Genomic DNA, 16,548 nt, shown 5'->3' on the forward strand with positions numbered 1-16,548 from the left:
TTATTGATTTTTTTATCTGTTGGTATTTGATAGAATCCATGATGCCATGTGTCTACACTGTTAGACATTTCAAAGGGTTTTTACAGTAACTGTTGCCAGTAAGTTACTGTAATTAAGATTTACAGTAGCAAACTGTATTTGATTTACAGTTGAAAATTGTACTGTTTTACAGTAAATTACTGTAAATAAAATCCAATTCATCAGTATACTACTGTAATTTGTTCATTTTAAGATAGATTTAATTGGATTTTATTATTTTTATATAGAATTCATTTTATTTTTACTCTACATAGGTACTACTGGCATTCAATTAAAACAAACACAATAACTACAAAAAATATCAAATTCTTTATTTAAAACATTGCATGTATAACACTTAAAAATACAGACTTCCAATGCTGAAACAGTGCATCTTCACCATTTCTCCTGTTTTACGATGTTTTGCAGTGCATTATGTTGTATCCTGTGGACTTATCCTCACAAAGAATCTTAGGCAACAGAAACATAATGGGGGGAAAAAGACAAGCAGCCAAAGAATACATAGCTATCTGCAAAACCCAGGTGCTGCTCCAAAACGTGGCCACCATCTTTGCTCACCATCCACTTTGTTAGTGACAGAAATGTCTTCTCTGAAAAACAAGAAGTAGAAATAGCACACTTTTAAAAGGCAAACCTCATATAGAATACACAAACCTCTCAAAAACATGTTCTCTTACCATAAATTATCAGTCTCAGGGTGGCTGGCATGTTCATGTCTTTCTTGATGCTTCATTGCAGTTGCCTTTAAAACACAAATACAAAAAATGCAGTAAATCTTAAATTCCATTAAAAACTATAACAAACTAATTCTAAAACTAGTAAAGGCAGCTAGCCATAAAACTAGTTTAACCTAGCTAACATACGCTTTTATTTTCTCAATGGGCTACTGGCCAATAACTGCTAACACCTGAACTTCACATTAGTCAACCTAATGTTAATATAAGATAAGCGTTGCTCATTAAAAAAACAATTTTAATTCGGTAACTTAATTCAATAAGATGACAAAAGTCGTTTGAAACGACAGCGCAGTTTACCATAGTAAAGTTCTGTAACCGCCATGTTGACGAGTAAATGTTACTATGGGTTAAACTGGTGTGCAAAAATCTAACACAAACACACAGACAAACGTACATATATTTTTACCTTGCTTCCTGGTCTTATTCTCTCGTAAGGTGCATCGACACACAGTGCAGATGTTCTCCAGAGCTCTTCCACTCTCTCGGGTTCATCCCCGGGAAAAACCCGCGGCGCTGCCCCGGTGCTTCCGTGTCTTCCTCAGACGTGAGTGCTGCGCGGTGCAACTCGACAAAAGACAACAGTATAGAACCCATTATATATACTATCTACAGTGAATGCGGACAGTAAACTGATGCCCCGGTATACTTCTGATAATTAATAAAAACTTTTTTACCTTACAGTATTTTATATTTTTATTTTATTTTATTTTAAAATGATAAGTATGTGCACATGTATTCATTGTGTAAGGGGAAAAAAACCCATATAAAACCAGCATGGATCCAAAGAGAATATAAGAACTTGTTACATGTTAGTCACATGTTAGGATAGTTCACCAAAAAAAAGAAAATTCAGTGATAATTTACACCCCCTCAAGTTGTTCGAAACTTGTACGAGCTTCTTTTCTTCTGTTGAACACATAAGAAGATATTACGAAGAGTTTTGTTTTTGTTTTTTGATGCGGACACTGTCATTTGCCATTTAACCCTACCGTTTTCAATCGCCTGACACAAGATTTGCAGATTTTGATCACTTAAAGTGACATGCTGTAACTAACTTTGGGATAAAAAGGTATCCTTCAATGGAGTTCTGAATGAAGGGCCAACAGTACTACAACGGTTGATGGAGTTTATGTGTGTGAGAGGTTACAGTACATCAGCTGTGCTAGTATTAGAGCAGGATTAGTGCTATAAACTGGGCCACTTGCTAGTGTAGAACAGTAGCAGTCACATTCGACCCGCCACCTTGAGTAATGCGATTAAGATGCCATGTGATTCTAGGACCAAGCCAGAGAGAGAGAAAACAATACTATCACACATTCCTAAATTATATCTGCGTTGTTGTTTTCCGGGGTGGCTTCAATAAAGCTATCAAAAGCTTATCAGGGTTTACACAGTTAGCTTCTAGCACTTGGATTGTTATTCTTACAAATCTCAGTGCCGTGGTTTCCATGAGCCACGTAAAGATCTTGATCTACAGTCAGATTAGAACAACAATAACAGTCAATGGCAGATCAGCCTGACGTTAGCTGGCAATGCCTGTTAAGCTAGTGGCCTGAGCAAACATTTAAAACGTGCCAAATCATTTACAAATGCCACAAAGTTTAAAGGACCCAAAGTCCAGCGGTGTCAAAGTCGTGAACATCAGTCAACAGAAAGGTCAGTAATCGAGCTGCTCTTTGGGAATTTAATCAAAGCAGCAGGAGGTGTTCGCTCAAACTAAATTGTTGTGTTGATGGCCTTCACAGTGCTCCTGCCGCTATTTCACTTGCTTTACAAACTCAATAAAGACTCAAAAGCCAGACGATTGTCTCTGTAGACCACCTGTGGATTTCTTGGGAACGCAAGCAGGCCAGCTCTTCTTTTCTCTGCATGTCCGCAGGGCTACAAAAGATACACAACAAATGAAACCAGAGCGTCTATCTGAGATAATGTTTTCATTAGCTTTTGACTTTATTAGTCGCATTATACACATTACTGTACCTTAATACAAAAGGTATTTCATATATTTCCATGGCCTTAAAGCTCAGGTTTAGTGCAGCCAGAAATCAAGCCACAAAGCTAGACAGAAACTAGAATGTGTGGGAACATTTATAAATATTAACAGACACTACAGAAGTTCATGCTCTTCGCTACTTTTATTGAGCACATTTATGTAATTGTTTGTAATTTACATAATTGTTTTTACTAATAATTTTCTTAATTCCAGTAACTGAAATGTTTGGGAAATTAGTAACATTTTAGATAGCAGTGTGCATGTCAAATATATTACACATTAAAATAAAAAACAACAACCAAAAATTACATATTAACACACAGTTACAGAAATTAATGTTCTTACTTACTTTTATTAAGTGTCTTATTAAGTTACAAAAGTACATGTTCTTCATAAGTTTTATTCAGTACTTTTTTTTTTGTGTTTATTGGTATTTTATACCATGTGTGTGTGTGTGTGTGTGTGTGTGTGTGTGTGTGTATATATATATATAATTATTTTCTTTTTTCAGAAACTAGAATGCTTGGGAAAATATGCATTTCATTATGTTGCAGTGTACATGTCAAAATATTAATTATTGTTATTATTATTATTTAAATGATATGTTTATTTTTTTTTTAATTATTTAGATTTTTAACTACTTAACACATTTTGATTGATTTGATCTTCCAAAGCTTTGATACACATTTTACATATATATAAAGATACAAGTTAATGAAGTAAATTGACTTTTCACAGAAATCGTAGGCATAGAATGATATTGTGCTATTTTAAACTTAGCCAATGTCCACGGTACAGTGTAAATAACTAAATAACAGATGGACTGGATTAAATAAATGAGTAACATGAACTTCAGTAATTGTTTGTTAATATGTAGTCTTCTGGTTTTCTTAATTATATTAATTTGTAACATATCTTAGATTAATGTCCCCAGATGTTTCAGTGGATTGTTTATTTTCCATATAGTAATAAGCATAGTGTACTTTTATTCCAAACACTGTCTAGATAGGCAGTTTATGCTGACTTGCACTAGGGTGACTTCAGAACTACAGGGGCAACTTGGAAACAGGTCACTATGGTGACAACCTGTAGTTATAGTAACCTGACTCTGCACGGGGGATGCGATTGAAGAGGCCTAACCACGAGAGCTCGACTTGATGCAGATCACAGCAGAATAACTAACAGTGCATGGACTGTTTTGAGTTTTATATCAAATAAAATAGATAAACTTAACCATTCTATTGATTCAATTGATTCGAGTCTTGGACCAAAATGAGAGACTATTACAGTAGAAGTTTGCCCTTGATGGAAATATAGTCCTAATGCTCTAATAGAAACAAGAAATTATAATGTAAGACGTTTTGTAATGGATTATTAAATGTATTATATACATTTAATGTATATATATACCCATTATATGGATGCAGCAAAACAATTGAAGCTAAAGGTCATTCAGTGTCACGTTATTGATCTGTTGTTTCTGTTCAGTGGTCTAAGCGGAGTGAGATGAAGGAAGCAGTAAAGCATATCTTCTGTGATGAAAAGAGGGGGAGGGAAGAACAATGAATGTTCAGGAATCTATAAACATGGAAAGGAATGGAATCTTGAGTCTAGTGGAATGTTGAGTCTGGGTATATAATACTTTTGGAGGATCTTATGATTAATGCTAACAGGGGCCACGTACACACTGTAAAGTTTCAGGAGTGACAACTGCATTTAAATTCTGGAGTGAATCCCCTTAATCACAGTTTTGTGTGAATAGGAAAAGAATTTGCTCTTGAAATTGCAACTGCTGACACCGTTGTAACAATTGCAACATTTTGCCGTCTTGTGCATTTGGTCGATCTCCGCTATTTTGCCAAAAGTAATATTACAGCAACCGAACGCTTGATATACTGTATTTGGCGATTTGAATTAAACCACTGTCGACAGAGCGATCGTGTTTACGGTTTGGAAGGCTACTTTGCAGAACTTGCTCTAGAAGGGTTGCCATGTCCACTTATTATAAGCAACACTTATTAAGCATCGTTGGGCTTATTGTTGTCATAAATCAGTCCATTTTATGGAGATGATTAATTAGGCAGGTGCAGGTCATGATATTTTGGTATGTGGCTTATTTCCAAGATAACATGTTTGGATCTTATTTGCCGTTTTTATAGTAAAATCTGGCAACACCGTGTCAAAACCTACCATGTTCCCTGTGATTTCTTGCACCACAATTCTGATACACCTTTGAATTCGTTGTTGACTTCGGTTTTTTACACACCGCATGTAATTTCTGTAAAGGCCGTTGTCACTACCTGGATTTTCGTGGTCAATTCGGTTGTCACTCCCATACTGAACTGTGTGTGCACTAAAATGTGAATTGTCAACCAAATTTAGCTGTAAGCTGCACATCCCATCTGGGAACTGATTTCTTTCTCTCTCTTTCTTTCTGCAAATTAATACAAGACAGAATAATATGTTGATTTATCCCACATGCACTACATTTACTGTCTGAATGTTGCTTTGGTGTGGATGTGCCTGTCAGCAAGCAGACAGTATATGTGACCCTGGACCACAAAATCAGTCATAAGGATCAATTTTTCGAAACTGAGATTTATACATCATCTGAAAGCTGAATAAATATTAGACAATATCAGACAATATTTGGCCGAGATACAACTATTTAAAAATCTGGAATCTGAGGGTGCAAAAAAAATCAAAATATTGAGAAAATCGCCTTTAAAGTTGTCCAAATGAAGTTCTTAGCAATGCATATTACTGATCAAAAGTTGTGATATATTTACAGTAGGAAATTTACTAAATATCTTCATGGAACATGATCTTTACTTAATATCCTAATGATTTTTGGCATAAATAAATAAATAAAAATCAATAATTTTGACCCATGCAATGTATTTTTGGCTATTGTTACAAATATACCCCAGCGACTGGTTTTGTGGTCCAGGGTCACATGTGATGACAATATTCTCCTGGTGCTGGCGATTGTTGCACTTGCATAAACATCAACACAACCTTCAAGACAACAAGTCAGTGCACAATTTTACAGTGTTTCAGGGTGGGTAGATATTTGATTAGAACATAAAATTGTGGTATTCTGGAAATGTTTGTACAGTATGAAAAACATTATGTCTATATAAAGACCCCATAAAACATGGAAACATTTAAAACAGTCAACCTACTACATCTGTTCTTACTAAGAGACTATTATTAAAAAGTTCAGTTGTCACAATATACATACAGTAATCACAGCAGACTCAGTCATACCCCTTATGAGAGATGGTCATGTAGAAGTTACAGGTTATTTTCATTCACTGTCTCGTGACAATAGGTTGCACAAACTACCATAAGGTGACAAAGACAGACAGATGTAGGATACTGTGATTGATGGCCGAGTGTTTAGAAGTGCACATGACAGAAACTAAATGAGCAATGCGTGTTTCTTTTTATGTGTTCTGTGTATGTCATGCAGCTGGTCTGCAGTCAGCTGAGGTAGTAATAACTGCACACATGACTTCATGCTGTCAACATGGCGTTCAAAGCAGTTATATACATGGCCGTAGCCAGGCTTTGAAAATTAGTGAGGTCCGGATGGGGGGATGGTTGGGGGGAGATTGGATGCTATAATAACCTCTTATTATAGAATTGTGCTATAATAACCCCTATATATATACAACTCATTATACACTATTAACACTTTAAAATAGACAGAAATTTTTGTGAAAGAAAGAAGTTTTCTCTGTTTTGGAGGGATTTTAATTTTTAAATCATACCCTATTTATTGCATCAAAATTTGTTAATACATTTCTATAGTTATGGGGTGGATAATTTTATCAGTTGTTTATTATACATGCAACAATACTGTTATAGTTTTTATTTATAACCATTGCGGTGTAGCTGATAACTTTGTCTAGTGCTCTTATAAATGTTTATAGCATGATTTGTGAAAATTTAACTACTATGAATGACTTGGCATATACTTCTTCATAGTGTTTGCATATTTCATTTTATTCTGTAACCTACTTTTTCTACAGATCTCTGCACTAGTGTTAAATGCTACTGTTTTGACAGCGTTGATAACGTTTCTGACAGATAATATGAATTTTTTTTTTTTTTTTTTTTGCGTTTCCCTTATCGAATGTCAGAAATGGGCTTTTTTGATTACTGGTGATTACGGCGATGCAGTGTTGCCAGATATTGCTATTAAGATGAGCAAAAGCCCATCAGTAAATAAAAATAAACTGAATATATTACAAATCTTTTGCAAATAAGATAAGATAAAGATATCGCTGACCCTAAACCGCAAGGTCCTACATTATTAACTTTCTAAAGTGTCAAATTAAGTGGGAAAGACAAGTCAAAAACGTGCATATTAGCTGGATTTGGCAACACGGAGACTGCGCTCGCGTCCTCACTCGCAACTCTCTCAAGCCTCGTTCACTCCGCCAGCGTCCCGCAGCGATCATTTTCATACCACGGACGCTAAACATTCTTGCAAACTGTCTAAACTGAATTATACATACAGACATATGAGGAGTTTAATAGCAAATTGGTCATTCAGAGAACAAATTTTATTTTTGAACATGAAAAATTTACCGAGGTTCGGACCTCGGTGACCTCATAGCTGGCTACGGGCCTGGTTATATACTTCAGTTTTCTACACTGAAAATGTTGTTATTATTTGCAATAGATATAAGATCATATCACTAGCAAAAAAAAAATAAGTTATATTTTGCCATCATACAGTATAAAACGGTTCAAGATGACTGAACTCAAAATGTTTTGGTAGCATGATACAACCTTTTTGTATAGATGAATTTTTGAAAACACCATCTAATTCAAACAAACTTGTTTTGACGTAAGTTCAGACAACAGGTCAAAAGGTGTGGTACAAGTTCAGTATGTCCTGTGTAGATAACTGTGCTTTGTATTATAACAAATCCGTGTTGGCTTAACTCAAAAATCTTTTAATTGTAGGGTGTTGATGGTTGCAGATCAACTTTTGGGTACATTTTTTGTTTCTTCCCATCTTGTCCGCACATGACCAGACTTACAATTGTGAGTTCTTTGTTTGTTCTGTTTGAAATGTTAAATTACTCAAATTAAACAGCCTAAAACTTGTATAGACTCTTTTTTTTTTTTTGTACTTCATAGTTAAATTAACCTTTGAATTGAGTTTGTCTAATATAATGGAGTGTATCATATTGAAATGTTACATAAAATAGTGTTTTAAGGCCAATTCACAATTCACAAACGGCAACAGACACATTCGTTTGGTTTTGTCTGATTGGTGTGTTACCCCATTGGTTGGCACGTTTTCGCCATTTGAACATGTTGAATAGGTGTTTGTCGGATCTTGGAATGTTAGAGAAGTTATGTACTTTGCTCGTTCGTCTGTCTGCGTTGGTTTTAGTCTGTTGGTGCGATGTGAAATGTCCTTTATTAAACTTAAAACACATCCTATGAATTTATTAAGGTGGGCTTAGCAATTTAAAATGAATAGTTGACCCAAGAATGCAAAATGACTACTCAACATAATATAAATGGTTGCTATGTGTCTAAAAATCAATTTTGAATATGTTGATTTGTTATTGAGAATTGATAGTGCAGCAGATATGTTTTAGTCAATTTAAATTTCAGTAACATATAACTTCATATGATATGATGTTTTATTTGGAACAAAACTTGTCTGTATTTATTGTATGAAAAAGATCTGCATGAATATTATTCAAAGCTTCTTTTGTGTTTCACGTTGGAATTCAAGACAAGTCATATGGCTGGGGACAATGTTAAGGTCAATAAATAATTCACAAACTATTCATTTAAATAAATCTCACTGTTGTGTTTGTCAATAAACTCTACGTATTATAGTGCATAAACAGGGATGGAACCCATTTCTTGCTTTATTATAACCATCATCTGTACTCATCTATTTATAGTGCCCTAAAGGAAGTCACATAATTGTAATTTAGTCAAAGTAATGCAATATCTTTCTCCAAGTCATCAGATTCTGGTTTTGGATTCTTCGCATTCATTTGTTGAGTCCAGCTGGAGCGTTTTCAGGAATAAAAGAGCAAAAATTCAAAGCCATTCTACACAAGTATATTGAAATATGAACTCATATTACTGAGAGAGGAATGCTGGGGCATGAAAAGGTGGGTGTTTTTTTCTCAGCCAATCATCATATGGCTCTTTTTGTCACCCATTAACACAGAATAACAACTGTATGTTCTTTCGTAACTTCCTCTGGGAAGATTGTGTTCCCTGCAAATGCTTTTCACAAAACTGTATGTACTCAAAAGAGCTTTCTGGCATTTGCGGACTTCCATCTTGTCTGGCATCTCTCTGGGGTTATGAGAGACACTTAGAGTCAAGATCTTCCTCTGTATGAGAGAAAGAGATAATTGTGCATTATGTATATTAAATGTTTCAAATACACTTAATAATGATGAATGTCGCTGGAACATGACCATGTGGTGACATTAGTTCTGTGAAAAATCTGTTTGCATATGACACTTGGTTTGATATTTTGAAATGAAATTCATGCAAATGACTTTTGTAACCACTTTTTACTATATCAACAACATTCCTTCATGCATGTTTAGCACAGATGCAAGGAATTTTAAATAATCCCACATAATTTGACCTGTGCAACCTCTAATGGTGCACAGAAATGGATATTTAAGTGTTTGTGCATTATCAAAGTCTTATATGAGTGTGGATAATATTTACTAAATAAGAAAAATATGAACAGCATATATGTTGTGGATTGTATATGATTTCCTGTGCCTGATATTGATTAACCCTGTTTAGATGGAGGTTTTGCTTTTGCATGTACACACACACACACACACACACACTCTCTACACTGGTGGTTCTCAAGTGGCTTTGGTATATACTCAGACTTTACATTTTGTGTCTCACTATTACTATTTTACCAAGTAAATTTGCACCAAAATACACTTTAAAAAAAGACATCAGAAACATTTTCTCCTTTCTTTTAAAGGTACAATAAGCCTATTTATTCTACTATCCCAAATATGCATGATTAAATTATAAGTTGCATGCTATTATTATTTTCATTTAAAATTGTTATAATCCTTCCCGCCCCCTTCAGAACAGACCTGTGAGGCTTTTTTTGGATTGTGACTCTCCCGAGAACCACTGCTCTCCACCACAAGTGCCGGAACGCTTCGGGTTTGACAGAAGATTTCTGAATGTGTGAGAAATGTGTGTCCTTCATCAGGTCATTTATCCTGACAGCCAGCAGTAAAACTAGAAAGCTGAAAGAAGAAGGAGATAAGTAGGGGTGTAAAACATACGGTTACTGCTACTGCTATTTTTATCAGCAGTAGGGTGAGACAGTGGCGTCTGTGTGGGATAACGATGGGCCTTAAACTAATCAACATATCTTATCAGAGGTTTTTGAGCTCTTATGCAGCATATCAAAATGCTTTAATATATAGGCCATACATTTTTTATGAATATTTTCTTTATTTGTATAATTGTACTTAATTTACTGTATTATATTTTATTTATTTATTTATTTATTATATTATATTTAAAATGCATTATTACTTATAAGCCTGCCAAACAGTCAAAAGTTACAATGTTTCTTAAACATGTGAATTTATAATAGACTTTATACTTTGGTCCCTAATAAAAAACTAGCAGAACAACAACAAGGATGTAATTTTATCTGTTTATTAATAAAAGAGTCACCATATTAAGATTTGGCAGTTGCTTATCTGTATATGTCAGCTTTTCAAAAGTTAAGAAGCATGAACCAGACGAAAACAGAAAAAACAAACCCACACGTAAACAGATTTGTTATAACCTTTGGCACATGCAGGCCGCCTAACTGTGACATTAGCAGATGGTCTATAAAGGACCGGAGACATGCGATAGGCATTAAAGCACTACAGGAGAAGACAGAAAAGGAAAACAACCTGAAACAAACCTTACATGGGTTCTATTTTTTTCCTCCCTCCCTCCCTGCAGGGTTTTTCCTCATAAAATGGCTTGAAATGACTACAGTGCACAAGTCCTATGGACCACTTTTAGTATGCTTTTTAAGCTATTTTTGTAACTCGATAGTCCTTGGTTACCATTCACGGTCATTGTATGCAAAAAAACAGCATGAACATTTTGCTAAACATCTCTTTTTGTGCTCCACTGAAGAAAGAACTGCTGAACTGTTCCTTTAACTCTGTATTATGCAATAGTACCATTTCATTAAAAATACAGTTTTAATTTTAGACACATATTCAGCTGGTGTAATGTAGAAGCAAAGAACATACTCAGGCAGACTGGGAAGGGAGGGAGTCAGGTTACAGCGTGTAAATTTGTCGGCCATTAGGTAGGCGTGCTGTGCAAGTGTGGCTCAGGCGAGATTAAACCGGATTTAGTGGACTGTAGCATGTGGGTAATTTCCCAAGAGAAGCTGCCCTTCAGACATGTGTCAGAAATCAAACAGCATTGCATTTGACTACGTTAATAGATTTCACAACGGTGTATAAGAGCCTGCCAACAACCATTATATGATTAGTTCACAACAAAACAAAAAAATATTTTTGAAACCTGTTTGACCTTTTCTCTTTTTTCATTGAAGTTTTGAATAATGTACGGTTCACTCTTTTTCATGCAAAGTATGCAAAGGCATCATAAAAGTATCATAAAAGTGGCCCACCTGCTGCAATATAATGTATCAAAGTCACTTTCAAAAACGTCCCTTCACCTGCAGCCATATTTGCAAGGCCTCCAGGCAGTTATTTTGGGCATGCAAGACTTCTCCTCAGGGGAATCCCCGCATGACATTTTGAAGTGTGTTCCACTTCGTGAAGTGGACAAGGGAAGTTTATGGACAGACCCTTGACTGCTCGATTTTGAGTGAGGGAGCGAGTCTGCTTCATGTTCAGGCCGTTATATAGACCACACTGCAACATGATTGTGACGTCATCACAGATTGCGTTTACCCCCCCCCCCCCAAACAACTATATAATATATAAATTATTTTTTACACGTATAACAGCACAAGCATATACTGTATATATATAGAATGCTGCACCAAACAAATTTGTAAGGGGAACAATGTAAACGATAAACAAACAACAAGTGTTCAAGAGCTTAGGACGTTCTAATTCAACCCATTTTAGTGGTTCTGCCAGTACTGGGCACTCATGCAACGTATACAATGACGCACATCTGAGTAAACGAGATGGAGGGCAGTTAAAATGGCCTGGAATGCAGCCATTGACGTGTTATGTTAATCTACTAACTCTCCTGTCTGTTTGTCGGACAATATGGCTGATTTGGCATTATGGTCAGCTCACCTGTCAATCAAACTCCTGGCGAAGAGTGAATTAGCCATTGGCTCTTTTATATATAAGGCGGGACATATTTATATTGCTCATTTCACTTTCTCCCAATTATACATGAGAGCACCATATTGGTATTTCTAAAGATTTAAATAATAATTTTTACACACGTTTTAGGGTTTATGGTATTATGTTTTCATGATGATGTTGTAGAATTGGACATACACTGAAAACAATGGTCAAATCTAAATTAACTGGTTGTATTCTGGTCAAAAAGACTTGGGAAAATTGATTCAAAACTGATCTAAATTATTTATTCATGAATCATTTATTATGTTTAGATTTTATTAAATTGCCCCAATATGTAATAATAATAATAAATTGTTTATATCGTCACAGACTGTAAACTATATTATCAGCCAGATGTAATGTGGTAAATGCAACTAAGGCATGAAGATATGATAAGCATTATCATTGAGATTTTCTGTAAAGCAGCTCTGAGACAATGTGCATTGTGAAAAGTGCTAGACAGATAAAATCAACCTGACTAATAGTCCCAAGTCCATAAAGGAGGGCAGAAGCAAGTCTTACATATCATGATTCAGCAGTTTTATTCATATGTGTGGCATTAAATCTGACCACATGTCTGTTTCTGCAGTCTGGACTTTCTCCAAGGAAGAAAAGCATAGCTGAATGGATCTGTAGCGTGACCTGACAAGAACATTTCCAACACCTAAACTGAGTTTTGAAGGAACCTTTATTCTGTAATAAGCTGCATTCCATCATTTCAATGCAGACGATTAAATATAATAGCTCGGATATCCATTGATTGAGCTCAGTAAGGGTGACTCAGCATTTTACACTGCCCTTAGAGGAGCTCCACACAGAGGATTTACATTTAAAACTATATTACAGTTTACATTTAAAATTATCCAAGATGCCTCTATCCAAAGCTACAGTATGTTCAAATACCAAATACCAAATACCACCATGCCAAATTTCAGTTCAGAACAACTTTCTATTTATAATCACGTGCCGTTTGGGAATTGGGAATGTCAAACACATAGACCTGGCAACCACATTCACCACATGCTGTCCAGGGAACATGTCACTACACATATGTGACCCTGGACCACAAAACCAGTCTTAAGTCGCTGGGGTATATTTGTAGCAATAGCCAAAAATACATAGTATGGGTCAAAATTATAAATTTTTCTTTTATGCCAAAAATCATTAGGATATTAAGTAAAGATCATGTTCCATGAAGATATTTAGTAAATTTCTTACCGTAAATGTATAAAAACTTTTTTTGTTTAGTAATATGCATTCCTAAAAACTTCATTTGGACAACTTTAAAGGCGATTTTCTCAATATTTAGATTTTTTTGCACCCTCAGATTCCAGATTTTCAAATAGTTGTCTCTCGGCCAAATATTGTCCGATCCTAACAAACCATACATCAATGGAAATTTTTTTTATTCAGCTTTCAGATGATGTATAAATCTCAATTTCAAAAAATTGACACTTAAAACTGGTTTTGTGGTCCAGGGTCACATATTCGTATATAACAGCATGTAACCCTCTTCCTGGACTGTTGTTTTCTTGCTATCGTGTGCTTTTCTGAACAATACAGTCTCTGTGTGAACGTAATACAGAGGCTGAAGAGAACCAAAAGAAGGGTGCCAGGTTTGTGAGATAGACATGCAGTATCTGGTTTCTCTGCTGATGCCATTCTGGTGCTTTAACTCACAATCTCTGTGCCTGGGCTTGCTTTCCCATGACATGAAAACCTACGGCATTGTATCAAGCTTTCTCCCTTTCCCTGTTGTTAAAGGTCATGTGACTCTCAGGTCATTTTACCTTGTTCGCTTTGTTTTGCCAGCACTGCACTTACTGTAACAGCACTGAGGCAGGAAAAGAACGACCAACTGACATGCATTAATGCATAATACTTTGTGTTTTTACCATGCACTTTTGAACAGATGAAAATGTAGTAACAGAAATGTATTAATACTGGTTATAAGTTATGTGATAGCAGATTCTATCAGTCATTTTGACAAAAACTTCACTGCAGTCAAACAATAGACAAAACTGAATTTTTGAAATGGATAAATTGTCTTATTATTAATATTTACAATTAATTTAATTTAATAATATATATATATATATATATGAAACATGAAAACATCACTTCATTATTATTTGGCTATAAGTTTTTCTATAGTTAAAAAAAACAAAAACTAAGCAGCAAAAATGTTTTAAATTATAGCATATTTTTTAACATATAGAAAACAAATAAATTTAATAAATGATCAAATTAAAAGTTAAATTAATAAAATACTATTTAATATTCCTTTTTTTAAGATTTCATTTTTAAGATGTGCTAATTTCTTCCTCATTAAAAAGTTTTACTCTTAAAAAAAGACTGCAAGTATTACATTAAACTTATTTTACAAAAATATGCAACAAATTACATAATTAATCATTGATTTAAGTTGCTGAATAAACTGCAGATGTATGACAGCTGCTAATGCAGATTCATATTTATAGTTCCCACTAGTTCTGAAATGTAAAAAATAAGCAAATTCGATGAAAATGACACTGCAGTTGTAAAATGACTCAAAAAGCCTTCACCACCTTCAGTATTGTAGTGTCAAGTTAAGAAAAACATATTCTAAGAACATTTAGCATTATTTCTGAATGTTCTCGAAATGTTTAAAAAAATGTTTTAAAGGAACATTCCATGTTTGCTGGAAGTGAAATATTGAGGAATTGAGCTCTGATCTACTGTAGTATAATAAGTCCCAGGTGGAACAGGTTTTGTGTTGGAGGTCATTATATGGAGCCAGGCAGGGCAGTGGTGTTTATTCAAAGGCATCGAGGTCGTGGCATGAGTGACACACACAGGAGAGAGCGAACGCTCTGTTTTGAGAAGAGAGGCCCCCTGCTTCGAACAATCCGCACATCATCCTCTCTCACCGTATGGATCTCTGGCACTCAAATCTCTCCCTCAGACCAGCTCACAATATCTGTGGAATGTCGTGCTTCTGTGAAATACGGTTCACACGGTCCAGTACAGAAAAGATGAACCTTATATAAGCACACCCTTAGCTTTCCAAAAAGGGACCCCTGATGAGTGCGCTAACACTGTTTATAGAGTGTGGACTGCTCTTATTAACATGAAAGCTCTTCCCATAAAGCACCATGCTGAAAAAAAAGTGTTTAAAAAAATGAGGGCTTTTGTTTATTAAAGATAATCTGACTCTGGCTCCATGCAGAGACCTCAATCTTCAGCATATTTGATTACAGAAGTGAGGACCAGATTTCTACTAACAATGAGATATTGTCATTTTTGATGCTCTGCAAATGTATTTCTTGGCAAACCAGCAAGCCAGGTATTTTTTTTTTCAGGTCAGGGATGAAGCAAAGGCTGATTCTGGATAAGCACACTACTCTGCCGAAATAGTACAAGCAGTATGCCAGTTTTCAGCCAGTATCCATGTAGGTCAAGGTAGTCAAATTGGTGGCCATCGTGGTAAGCCGTTTGAAGGCAATAGACATACAAGAACAGCTCCTATGTAGGCTACTCAAATAGGGGAATCACCAGCACATGGAAATTCAAACTATTTTACATTTTAACAAATTGATGGCTATAGAGTGTTTCGTAAATTGTGTTTCTTTAGCTCAAATCGCACCAGCAGAAATATTTCACAATGACCCTAAAATGAAAATTCTGTCATCATTTATACTCACCCTCATTATTATTTATACTCGTCCTTTTTGCGTGTGTGGGTAACAAACAGTTGTTGGTGAATATTCCACAGTATGGAAAAAATGCTATGCAAGTTAACTGTTTGGTTACATTTTTGGGTGAACTATCCTAAGCCACACTTTAAAAATATATTAAATAAATCTAAAATATTAAATGAATGACTTCTGCAACAAATGATAGACTTTTTCTTTTAGGGATTTTTTGCAAATAAAGGTGTTGTTGCTGGGTCACAAGAAGATATTAGATATCTACGGAGCCCGGGAAGTCACCTGTAGGACAAAAAAAAAAAACCAATCCGTTCCCTCAGTTTATAAACCGTACTCACGGATTCTTAAACTGTTCCCTCGGTTTAACAAATCTTGCCCACGAATTTCCAATCCGTGCGCTCAGATTTTGTAAACCGTACCCTCGGTTTTTGATCCGTACCCACAGATTCATAATCCGTGCGCACGCTTTCGCAATCCGTTCCCACGGGTTTGTAAACTGTACTCACGGATTCATGCAGCAAGCTCCTAGGTAGCCTACGTGTTAACGAATCATATTGTATATTGTTTTATTGCATATTATTAATACGTCGGCACGGATTGGTTTTTTTTCTCCTACAGGTGACTTCCCGGGCTCCGTAGATATCTATCTGTCTGTCTCTCTATGGCTCTGTTCTCCAGTAGCCTACAGGCCGTATTTGCGC

At 35.4% G+C, this 16,548-nt stretch overlaps 1 long non-coding RNA gene across 1 annotated transcript; it reads right to left on the reverse strand.

The window, feature by feature from the left end:
• Nucleotides 1-395: 395 nt before the first annotated feature.
• LOC131554167 (uncharacterized) lies at nt 396-10,141 on the reverse strand. Its single transcript, XR_009274352.1, has 4 exons — nt 9,897-10,141; nt 1,183-9,155; nt 717-781; nt 396-629 (listed from the first exon to the last, which is right to left on the reverse strand). It is a non-coding gene; the product is annotated as an uncharacterized LOC131554167 (long non-coding RNA).
• Between the last annotated feature and the right edge of the window lie 6,407 nt (nt 10,142-16,548).

This window comes from Onychostoma macrolepis, chromosome 15, assembly GCF_012432095.1.
Source record: "Onychostoma macrolepis isolate SWU-2019 chromosome 15, ASM1243209v1, whole genome shotgun sequence".
Lineage (NCBI taxonomy): Eukaryota > Metazoa > Chordata > Actinopteri > Cypriniformes > Cyprinidae > Onychostoma > Onychostoma macrolepis.